An 11,031-nucleotide genomic window follows, 5' to 3' on the forward strand; every position below is an offset into this window, starting at 1 on the left:
AGAAACTCCAATACTTTCTTTTTTAAATTAAACTATACTGATTTCCAAAATTGTGTTTGTTTCAAATGTACAGCAAATAATTCATATATATATGTATACATATATACTTTTTCATATTTTTCTCCCTTAGAGATTACTACAAGATATTGAGTGTAGTCCCCTGTTGGTCCTTGTTGTTAACTTTATATATAGTAGAGTGTATTTTTGAATCCCAAACTCCTAATTTATGCCTCCGCCTCTTTCCCCTTTGTTTTCTATGTCTACAAGTCTATTTCTGTTTTATAAATAAGTTCATTTGTATAATTTTGTAGACTCCACATATAAGTGATATTGTATTTAACTGCAAAATATTCTCATTCCCACGAAATACTTTTTTTAAAAAAGCATTAATTTATCACATGTTGAGAAACCTGTCTTCAGTTCTTGGCAAACAACTCTGGCATTAGCAAATGCAGAAGCAGATGCTGATCCCCATTGTTATCCAAAAAAAAAAAAAAATTAAAAAAACATGCCAAGATCAGAGCTAACTGAAAAACATCCACTAAAGGACAGATGAAGAAATTACATAAAATGAAGGATGCACAAGAGGGGCAGGAGCCATTGATTCTGTGGCTGGGTTACACTGACCTCAGAGAGGAGGCAAGACAGACCAGCAGTGTTCATTATGGTAAGTTTTATCGTGAACCCCCCCACCGGGAACTGGAAAAATCTAGAAAATGGCTTTGTAATTAGGTCACAGTTATCACGCTTAATTCCAGCTTCATGAAATGTTGCAGAACCTTTCCCTGCTGTTCATTGAGATAAAATAGTTTTTAAAAATATGAGTAAATCTGAACTGCAATCTGCAAAGGAGATGATTTACCTTGAGGAGCAAACAACCAGAGGAATCCATCCAATATCAAATTGCTGGAATTAAAAGAGATGTTTTGCTGTTACAAAAAATATCCCTGAAAGGAACAGTGGAGAGTGTTTCATCTGGCCACACACATCAAAGAAAATGCCACACAAATGCTGCTCTTGTGCAAGTTTGTTTAGATGTTTCTTCTATGGACCTGGATTGAGGGTACTACCTCATCCTCCACCAAAGAAAAAAAACATGAACTCATGTAAAGTTACGGAGCATCAAAGCTAAAATCTACCAAGTGATTAATTTGCTCTAATGAAAAGTAATTCTGCAGACCCATTTGGAAATCCAATGGTCTGTAAAAATGGTAAATAAATGCTTCCTGACCAACTGTCCCATGGAATTTAACTGTGTTTTCAGTATTTCCTAATGGCGCCTTATGCTTATCTTATACTGCTCATGTCAGCTCTGGGCTGTGAATTTCCAGGTTCCAGACCCAGCCTCGGTGTTTGAAGATGGGAGAGAGAAAAGCCTTTGTGGAGACAAGTGAACTTATGAATTACGACTGAGCACAATTTGCATTTCCTACTAGTAAGTTCAGGTGAGCAAAAACTGACCAAGATTTAAGAGTTCCAGGAGGTGGTGGCTACCATTGGTTTCCCAGGCAAGGAGAGGTTCTAGTTCTCACAGGTGGCCCAGTCCCTTTATCTCTGCTCCAAGGTGTGGGGATTGGAGGCTACGCTGAGCACAAGCCCAGTGGCTGAGGTGGAAGCAGTTATTGCTTTACTTCTTCATAGCCTCCTGGAAAAGGGGGAAGCTCATTTTCTGCAGTTTGGCTAATAAATGATGGGAGATATTCCTAAAATATTAAAGAACATAAAATCTTCAATAAGGAAGCATTTCATAAAATAAAATTTGGATCTAAATGTAACTAATATAAGGATTATCCTGAAATACTTAAGTCCCTAATTAATTTTATAAGAGAGTCATTTTATTTCGGAGACACCACCTAGCACTAAATCCTAGACTTCTTAGTGGTAGAGACTTCATTTTGTCTGTTGCTATAGTCTCTGCAGCATCCATCCAGCACAGAGCTATAATCAAGGCTTGTTACTGTTCTCAAATCTCAGCACCAGACCTCACTGGCATTTCCTTGCCTCTTGCCGTATGGGAACACAGATCCCTTATTCATTAAGTGTACCTAGTCTCTTCTAAGTTTCCATGCCCAGGATTTACTTATTTTCTTGTAGCCTCCAATTTCTTCCATTTTCTCTAACCCAGTTCTTTTACAGTTATGTTTTTCATGGGTTTTGTCAGTCCTACAGCCGTTGAGTGATTAGGCAGGTAACAGAAAATGCAGGCATGAAGGCATCAATAAATACATGCAGAAAGTCATCAAAGGAGGCAGAACAAGAAAAGTCAAGGAAGGTATGATAGAAAGAAAAAGGCATAGAGAAGCCATAATCAAAAAATCTACAAACAATAAATGCTGGAGAGGGCATAGAGAAAATGGAACCCTCTTACTCTCTTTGTGGGAATGCAAATTGGTGCAACCACTATGGAGAACACTATGGAGGTTCCTCAGAAAACTAAATATAGAACTACCATATGACCCAGCAATCCAACTCCTGGGCATCTATCTGGAGAAAACCATAATTCAAAAATATACTTGACTTCAAAATTCATTGTAGCAATATTTACAATAGCCAAGACATGAGATCAACCTAAATGTCCATTGTCGAAAGAATATGGACATTTATGGATAAAGATGTGGTATATATATATTACACAATGGAGTATTACTCAGCCACAAAAAAGAATGAAATGTCATTTGCAGCAACATGGATAGACCTAGAGATTATCATACTTAGTGAAGTAAAGCTAAAACAAATGTCACTATGTGTAGTATCTAATAAAAAATGATACAAAAGAACCCATTCACAAAACAGAAACAAACTCAAAGATTTTGAAAAGAAACTTATGATTACTAAAGGTGAAATTTTGGTGGGAGGGATAAATTAGGAGGTTAGGATTAACATATACACACTACTATATATAAATAAATAAGCAACAAGGACCTACTCTATACCACAGGAAACTACTGTATAGTTCAGGGAACTCTATTCAATACTCTGTAATAACCTATATGGGAAAATAATCTGAAAAAGATGAATGTGTATATGCATGACTGATTCACTTTGCTATATACCTAAAAGTAACACAAAATTGTAAATTAACCATGCTCTAATACATTTTTTAAAAGGCATGTACAACGTAAACCAAGGTAGTGCCTCAGGGATGTGTGATCATCCAATAAACACAGAACAGGAATCCCTGATGTAAAACACAATGATATAAAACTTACTGTACATTTTGGTCTTTATTGTTCTCAGAGCCAGAAACCTGCTATCATTTGTGTTGTTTACAGACACTTGTGAGTGAGAAGAACAACTTGAAGCTTTCTTCTGAGATCTTCTCTAAAGTATCCCCATCAACATTAAAGGGACTTTCTCATTAAAGCCCCAGGAGTTGCTGTTTTTAAGGCCAGAAATTAAAAAAAAGAGAACTATTTTTCAAGTTTGACTCTTCTTTTTGCCAAATAAGAATATTCTTTCATTTACACTGGAAAATCAGTGTGTGTGGCTCTTTGATATTCATGAAATCTCCAGAATCCAGTGCCAGTTAGGAAGGCTCATCAGGAAAATCACAAATCAGTATTTGTTTGTGTTTGGGTCATTAAGTACAACTTCCTAACATTAAGCCTATACCATGGTGTTAGGTATCATATATGAAAATGTATACCTTATCTAAAGAATCATTCCAGTGGAGTCCCCACTGTGGCTCAGCAGGTTAAGAACCTTACGTAGTATCCATGAGGAGGCAGGTTTGGTCCTTGGCCTCACTCAGTGGGTTGAGGATCCTGCATTGCCGCAACCTGGGAAGTACTTAGGTCACAGATATGGCTCAGATCCTGTGTAGCTATGGCTGTGGTGTAAGCCTGAAGCTGCAGCTCCGATTCGACCCTGAACCCCTAGCCTAGGGACTTCGATATGCTGAAGTGTGGCCCTAAAAAAAAAAAAAAAAAGAAAGAAAGAAAGAAAAAGAAAAAAAAAAGGATCACTCCATTAATTATGATAGGAGAAGTATTCAAGTCACTCAACTTTCCTATTGGATTGTTCATATAACACACAAATAGATCTTTAGAGAATTAATTCTTCCTCTTTATAATGTTTAGGTCTTACCCATGGCTAGGATAGGGAGAAATAGAAGGAAAAAATCATAGATGATTTTAAAAATTCAAAAAAATAATTTAAGAAAATTAGATTTTCCGGGGAATGTAAATTTCAAAATGAACTTATATCAGACCATGTTTTGGTATATATTTGCCATCTCTAGTTTCTTTCCACTCATTTTGTTTTTTAAAAAAAACACTCCATCGTGGCTCAGTGGTTAGTAAATCTGACTAGGAACCATGAGGTTTCGGATTCAATCCCTAAACTTGCTCATTGGGTCAAGGATCCTGGGTTGCCATGAGCTGTAGTATAGGTCGCAGACTACGCTCGGATCCCACGTTGCAGTGGCTGTGGTGAAAGCCGGTGGCTACAGCTCTGATTAGACCTCTAGCCTGGGAACTGCTGTGGATGCAGTCCTAGAAAAGACAAAAAAAACAAAACAAAAAAAAACCACTCCAATTGGATTATTTTTTTTTAGGGCTGCACCTGCAGCATATGGAAGTTCCCAGTCTAGGAGTCGAATAGGAGCTGCAGCTGCTGGCCACAGCCACAGTCACAACACTACTGGGTACTCAACCCACTGAGCGAGGCCAGGGATCAAAGCCACATCCTCATGAATACTAGGAGGGTTCTTAACCCACTGAGCCACAGTGGGAACTCCTCCAATTGGAATTTAAACCCCCGCTACTCCAATGACACTTGGTTTTAAGGTCACTAATAAGTGGTTAGTTCTTAATTCTCAGATGCAGTTTCTCATTCCCTTCGTCTTTGCCATGTTCCGATTTTTCTTTTTCTTAGATTCCAGGGCGCCAAAAGAGCTCTGTTTTCTCCCTCTATTGTTACCCACTCTTTTTCGGAAGCCATCATGCCTAATAAATACCTCACACTTAAAATGTCCATAAGTAAGCCTGTCCTCCCACCCCAATATCTGTCTAGCCTGCAGTCTCCCCCATCTTGGCCATCATCAATTCTATTTCTCTTAACCACATGCAATCTGGTAGCTCTGTCTTCAAAACATAATCAGCAGGGAGTGCCCCTTGTGGCACAGCAGAAATGAATCTGACTAGTATCCATGGGAGGAGGGTCCTATCCGTGGCCTCAATCAGTGGGTTAAGGATCCGGCATTGCCAGGAGGTCTGATGTAGGTCACAGAGGCAAGGCAGCTCAGATCCCGTGTTTCTGTGGCTATAGTGTAGGCCTGTGGCTGCTGTTCGGAGTCAAACCCTAGCCTGGGAACTTCCATATGCCGCGAGTGCAGGCCCTAAAAAAAAGGAAAAAAAAAAAATCAGCATCTGACCACCCTGGTTCAGAACATCATCCTCCCTCACCTACATCTCTCAGCAGCCTCCATATTGGCCATCCTGCTTCTGCTCTTTCCCAGTTAATGTGTTCTCCACAGGTCAACCAAAAAGAGCCTGTTAAAAGGGGAGTAGGGTGGTGTCACCCCTTAAATTCTTCATTCTGGGTAAAAGTTAAAGAACTTACGGTGGCACCTAAGTCGCTCCATGACACAGCCCATTCATTTTCTGACAATCCTCCTTCTGGCTCCCCCCATGGTTCCCTTTGCTCCAGTCACCCATAGCCTTCTTGTTCTTCCCAGAACACGTGAGGCAGCCATCGCCTCTGGACCTTTGCAAGGCATGCTCCCTCAACTTGGAATGTTCTCTTCCCAAAAGCAACTGTGATCTAGCCCCTTGCTGCTTTCAAGAGTTTCTGCAATGTCCCCTTCTCAGGGAGATCTTCCCAAATCACTCAGATAAAAATTACAACCTGGCATACCCATCTCCTCTAATATACTCTAGCTTTTTCCCCAGTCCACTTGGACCTTTCAACATTCTATGGAACTCTTTGTGGTTTTTGTCATCTTTAGTTTCCCTTCACTAAAATGTAGGCTCTGGGAGAGTAGAGATTTGTAAATGGTTATTTATAAATTAGACGTTTAGTAATTTTTAAAAAGTTTTATGGCTGCTCCTGCAGCATATGGAAGTTCCCAGGCTAGGGATCAAATCCCAGCTACAGCTCTGACTTACACTGGATCCTTAACCCAGTGACTGGGCCAGATATCGAACCTCTACCTCTGCAGCAACCTGAGCTCCTTCAGCCAGATTCTTTTTTTTTTTGGTGGGGGAGGGCTTTATTTTTTAGGGCCACACCCACAGCATATGAAAGTTCCCAGGCTATGGGTCTAATCAGAGCTGTAGCTGCCAGCCTATACCACAGCTCATTGCAATACCGGATCCTTAACCCATCCAGCAAGGCCAGGGATCGAACCTACTTCCTCATGGATACTTGTCAGATTTATTTCCACTGAACCACGATGGGAACTCCTTCTTCAGTCAGATTCTTAACCCATTGTGCCACAGTGGAAACTCCACTCAGTAAACTTTTTTTTTTTTTTTTTTTTGTCTTTTAGGGCCATACCCACGGCATATGGAGGTTCCTAGGCTAGGGGTCCAATTGGAACTGTAGCCGCCAGTCTAAACCAGAGCCACAGCAATGCAGGATCCAAGCCACATCTGTGACCTACATCAGAGTTCATGGCAACGCCAGATCCTTAACCCACTGAGCGAGGCCAGGGATTGAACCCAAATCTTCATGGATGCTAGTTGGTTTCACTAATCGCTGAACCACAACAGGAACTCCAACATTTTTAATTAAATGATTAGTATGCAAAAATAACACAGTTTTCACATGAAAGGTTGACACAGTACCCATTTCATGGCCCTGATCTGTCTCTGGTTTTTCTTTCATTCCCTCAATTTTTCTCTGGTCTCAGTTTTTCCTTCCCAGTGAGTATCTGACAGGAGTTGCATCTGCAAAGTGTGTGAACTGCTGATCTAAAAATCTGCAGTCAGACCCATGCAACCCAACTAGGGATTCACCATTCTTAAACTCATAAGCAGAGAATCTATGAGTGTGAGAAAGTTTTTTAAACTGGAATGAAATTAGGCTCCCTAAAATTTTCAACCTCAGGTTCTGTTTCTATTTTGAGGAAAGCCCTGAATAATTATTTTCCCTCTCTTCAGGTGTTTGAATATAAAAATATTTTCCTATGGCTTCCAAAGTCTTCATTTCTTTTGCAAAAGGTCATCCCTTCCTCCTATGACTTACATGGTTTAGAATTTTAAAAGATTAAAAAAAAAATAGGAGTTCCCATGTGGCTCAGTGGATTAAGGACCCAACATTGTCTCCTTGAGGATGTAGTTTCAATCCTTGGCCTCCTCAGGGGGTTAAGGATCCAGCAATACTGCAAGCTGTGGTGTAGGTCTCAGACATCGCTAAGAACCCGCCTTGCTGTGGCTGTGATATAGGCTGGCAGCTACAGCTCTGATTCGACCCCTGGCCTGAGACCTTCCATATGCCACAGGTGTGCCCCTAAAAAGACAAAAAACAAACAAACAAAAACAATTAGTACATCCAATGTCCCAGTCATTTCCTAAGGAAACATAGACTCTCTCACCTTCCTAGTCTCCCAGGGCCCACTACACACTAGCTGGTAAAATTGAGCAAGGAGTTTAACTGCCCTGGGTACCATCTTCTTCATCTGAGAGATGAAGTAACATCTAGCTTATGGGGTCAATATGGGAAGTGAATGGAGGTGATCCTAGGGGAGGACACCCAGCCTTACAGTCAGAGCGGAGGCTAGAGTTTGACATTCTGGGGTTGAAATGCAGCTCTGTTCCTCACTGTCTTGTGTCTGTTTCTCTCATTTCAGTCTTCCCTCCCACAAATCAGGGGTCATCCTCATTCCTTCTTCACTGGTAGTTATGGGACTTAAAACTGAAAATCCAGAGTTCCTATTGTGGCTCAGCAGGTTAAGAACCTGACACAGTGTCCGTGAGGATGTAGGGGTTCAGGGGTTTGATCCCTGGTCTCGATCAGTGGGTTCAGGATCTGGTGTTGCCATGGCAGTGGCATAGGCTGCAGCTGCAACTCAGCTCTGATTTGACTCCTAGTCCGGGAACTTTCATGTGCTAAAGATTCAGCCATAAAAAGAAAAAATAGGAAAAAGAAAATCCCTGCAGAGTATTTGACACAAAGTGCTGGATACCCTTGAGTTATTATTTTTATAACAAAATACATCTGGCAGCTACAAATACGACTTAATATTAATATGAATAAATAGAACATAGTTTACTTGGCAGATGACAAAATAGAAACATGTAACCTAAAAATATCCAGAAAGTACAAAAATAACGTTGTACCAAGAACAATGATTTTGACAATAAAATTAAATGACTAAAATTAACTGACTTAAAAACAAACACTCTCAAAATGAACTATAAAACTGATAATTTGCTGCTTATAGAATTTAACCTAAAGTCAAATAATACAGAAGAATTAAAAATAAGAATGCGGAGTTCCTGTCCTGGTGCAGCAGAAACAAATCCGACTAGGAACCATGAGGTTGCAGGTTCAATCCCTGGCATTGCCTTGAGCTATGGTGTAGGTTGAAGACGCTGCTTGGATCCCGAGTTGCTGTGGCTGTGGTGTAGGCTGGCAACTGTAGCTCCGATTCAACCCCTAGCCTGGGAACCTCCATGTGCAGCTGGTGTGGCCCTAAATAAATAAATAAGAATGCATAAATTACAATAATTATACTTATGTTACACACACAAGGACATAGAAAAATCTCACAAAATAAAATCTCTAATTCCTCATTAATTTAATAAAACCGAAGAGAACTTTAAAAGTCAGATAATGTACATTTCTTAACACCAAGGGAAAGATTTGGGGCAGAGTCTGAGACTCTTTGATTTGATTTGAAATAGACTCTTTGATTTGATTTGAAATAGACCGAAGGTCCCAAGATCAAATTATATGTAAAGAAACAGAAAAGCTTTGGTTCTGGTGTTAGATGGTCCATGTGCCCTGAAGGAAAAACATTATATTTAAGTAAGTTGCTTTTTCGTTTTTTTTTTTTTTTCCCTTTCCACTTGTAGGTAGTGAGTAGCAAAACCACACAGAAACAAACCTATACACACACTAATCTTTAAAATATTATTTCTTTGGAGTTCCCTTTGTGGCTCAACGGTTATAAACCCAGATAGTATCCATGAGAATGAGGGTTTGATCACCGGCCTTGCTCAGTGGGTTGAGGATCTGGCATTACCATGAGCTGTGGTATAGGTTCCAGATGCAGCTCAGATCTTTCATTGCTGTGGCTGTGGTAGGCTGGCAGCTACAGATCCAATTTGACTCCTAGCCTGGGAACTTTCATATGACAAAGGTGCAACCATATATAGCAAAAATAAAATGAAATAAAATATTATTTATTTTATTGAAGTATAGTTGATTTACAGTATTGTGTTAGTTTCAGGTGTACATCCTAGTGATTATGGGATTTTGTAAATTATATTCTATTATTAGTTGTTATAAAATATTGGGTATAATTCTCTGTGCTATACAGTAAAATTTTATTGCTTATGTACAGCATGTTATATCTATTAATCTCACACTCCTAACTTGTCCCCCCTCCATTGGCAACCATAGGTTTGTCTCTATGTCTGTAAGTCTGTTTCTATTTTGATATATAAATATGTGTAATTACATTATATCATATACATTATTAAAATATTAATAATATTATTATTTGTATTATTTTTTAGATTCCATATATAAATAACATCATATCCCATTTTTCTTTCTCTATCTAATTAATTTCATTAAGCATAATACCCTCTAGGTCTGTCTACATTGCTGCAAATGGCATTATTTCATTCTTTTTATGGCTGAGTAATATTCCACTCTATACACATCTCACATCTTGTTAAGCCAGTTGACATTGGGTTGTTCCCTTGTCTTGGTTGCTCTGATACCCTTGAGTTACCCTCTCTTAATTGTGGATGTTCAGCAGAAAGGGTCTTTCTGCCCCTTGTCTTCCATTCCTATTCCCTTTACTAGGTGATTTTTCTTTTTAAAATACTTTCTGTTTCTCCAGGTGGCTTATGAGCGGTCATTAGCAGAATATGCATCAGCAAGGAGAATGAGGTGCAAACGTAGGCACACTGGGTTGCCGCAGATAAGCATGCCATCTGCAGAAGCACAATGATCAATCTCTAGATGCTATGCATAGTTCCCTAACACCAAGCTTCCTCAATGCCAATGATTGTTAAATGCCTAAAGGTCAGAATAAAAGCTTAACTTTCTACCAGCTATGTGACTTTTAAAATAATAAAAGAACTTTTAAAATAATAAAAAGAACTATATTCTGCACCTACAACCCCCTCCTCACTTGATGTAATCCTAAAGAGCACAATAAAACCAGTGTGGTCTTTTGAGGCGGCACTCTTGTTCCCTGAGACCTTGAGTCCCCTACTTCCGGTTCCCACCTTTGATTAAGATAAATGTCTTTGTGTCTTGCTTTATGTTAACATTTTCTTAAGTTTCACAGCACCCGTTCTTCAGCCCTCACCTGCTGGGCTGGTCTTGGCTTTGCCGTAATGGATTAGTAATGAGATCCTGTCGTGTAGCACTGGGAACTATGTCTAGTCACTTATGACGGAGCTGATAATGTGAACAAAGAGAATGTATACATGTATGTGTAACTGGATCACTATGCTGTACAGTAGAAAAAAAATTGTATTGGGGAAATAACAATAAAAAGAAAAGAATATCTTCTCAGCCAGTAAACAAGGTATTAAAAACAAATGGGGATAATAGGAGTTCTCTGTGGGACTAACCATTGAGTATTTGGTGTTGTCACTGCTGTGCCTCTGGTTTGATCCCTGTTCTGGGCATTTGTGTATGTGATGGGTGGGGCCAAAATAAAATATATTACTTAAAAATATAGTAATAAAATACTTCCTGTTTCATTTCAGTGTGCGGCAGTTTCCCTACACAACGCCTATGCTAAATGTATTATTTCTCTTGATTGAAGCTTATGGATTGTTTTTTTCTCCAGTTTGAGAATTTGTGTCTTTGGTCAATTTTGGAAATTTACAACCAATGTCT

The 11,031-nt window shown here is 39.3% G+C and overlaps 1 long non-coding RNA gene across 2 annotated transcripts; it reads left to right on the forward strand.

Moving 5' to 3' along the window:
- LOC106504650 lies at window positions 534-3,414 on the forward strand. 2 transcript variants are annotated; one of them, XR_001298290.2, is made up of 3 exons: window positions 534-667; window positions 1,332-1,445; window positions 3,238-3,414. It is a non-coding gene; the product is annotated as an uncharacterized LOC106504650 (long non-coding RNA). The 2 variants fall into 2 exon arrangements; XR_001298289.2 differs by having other exon boundaries at window positions 3,273-3,414.

The sequence above is a fragment of the Sus scrofa genome, chromosome 8 (genome assembly GCF_000003025.6).
Source record: "Sus scrofa isolate TJ Tabasco breed Duroc chromosome 8, Sscrofa11.1, whole genome shotgun sequence".
Taxonomy (NCBI): domain Eukaryota; kingdom Metazoa; phylum Chordata; class Mammalia; order Artiodactyla; family Suidae; genus Sus; species Sus scrofa.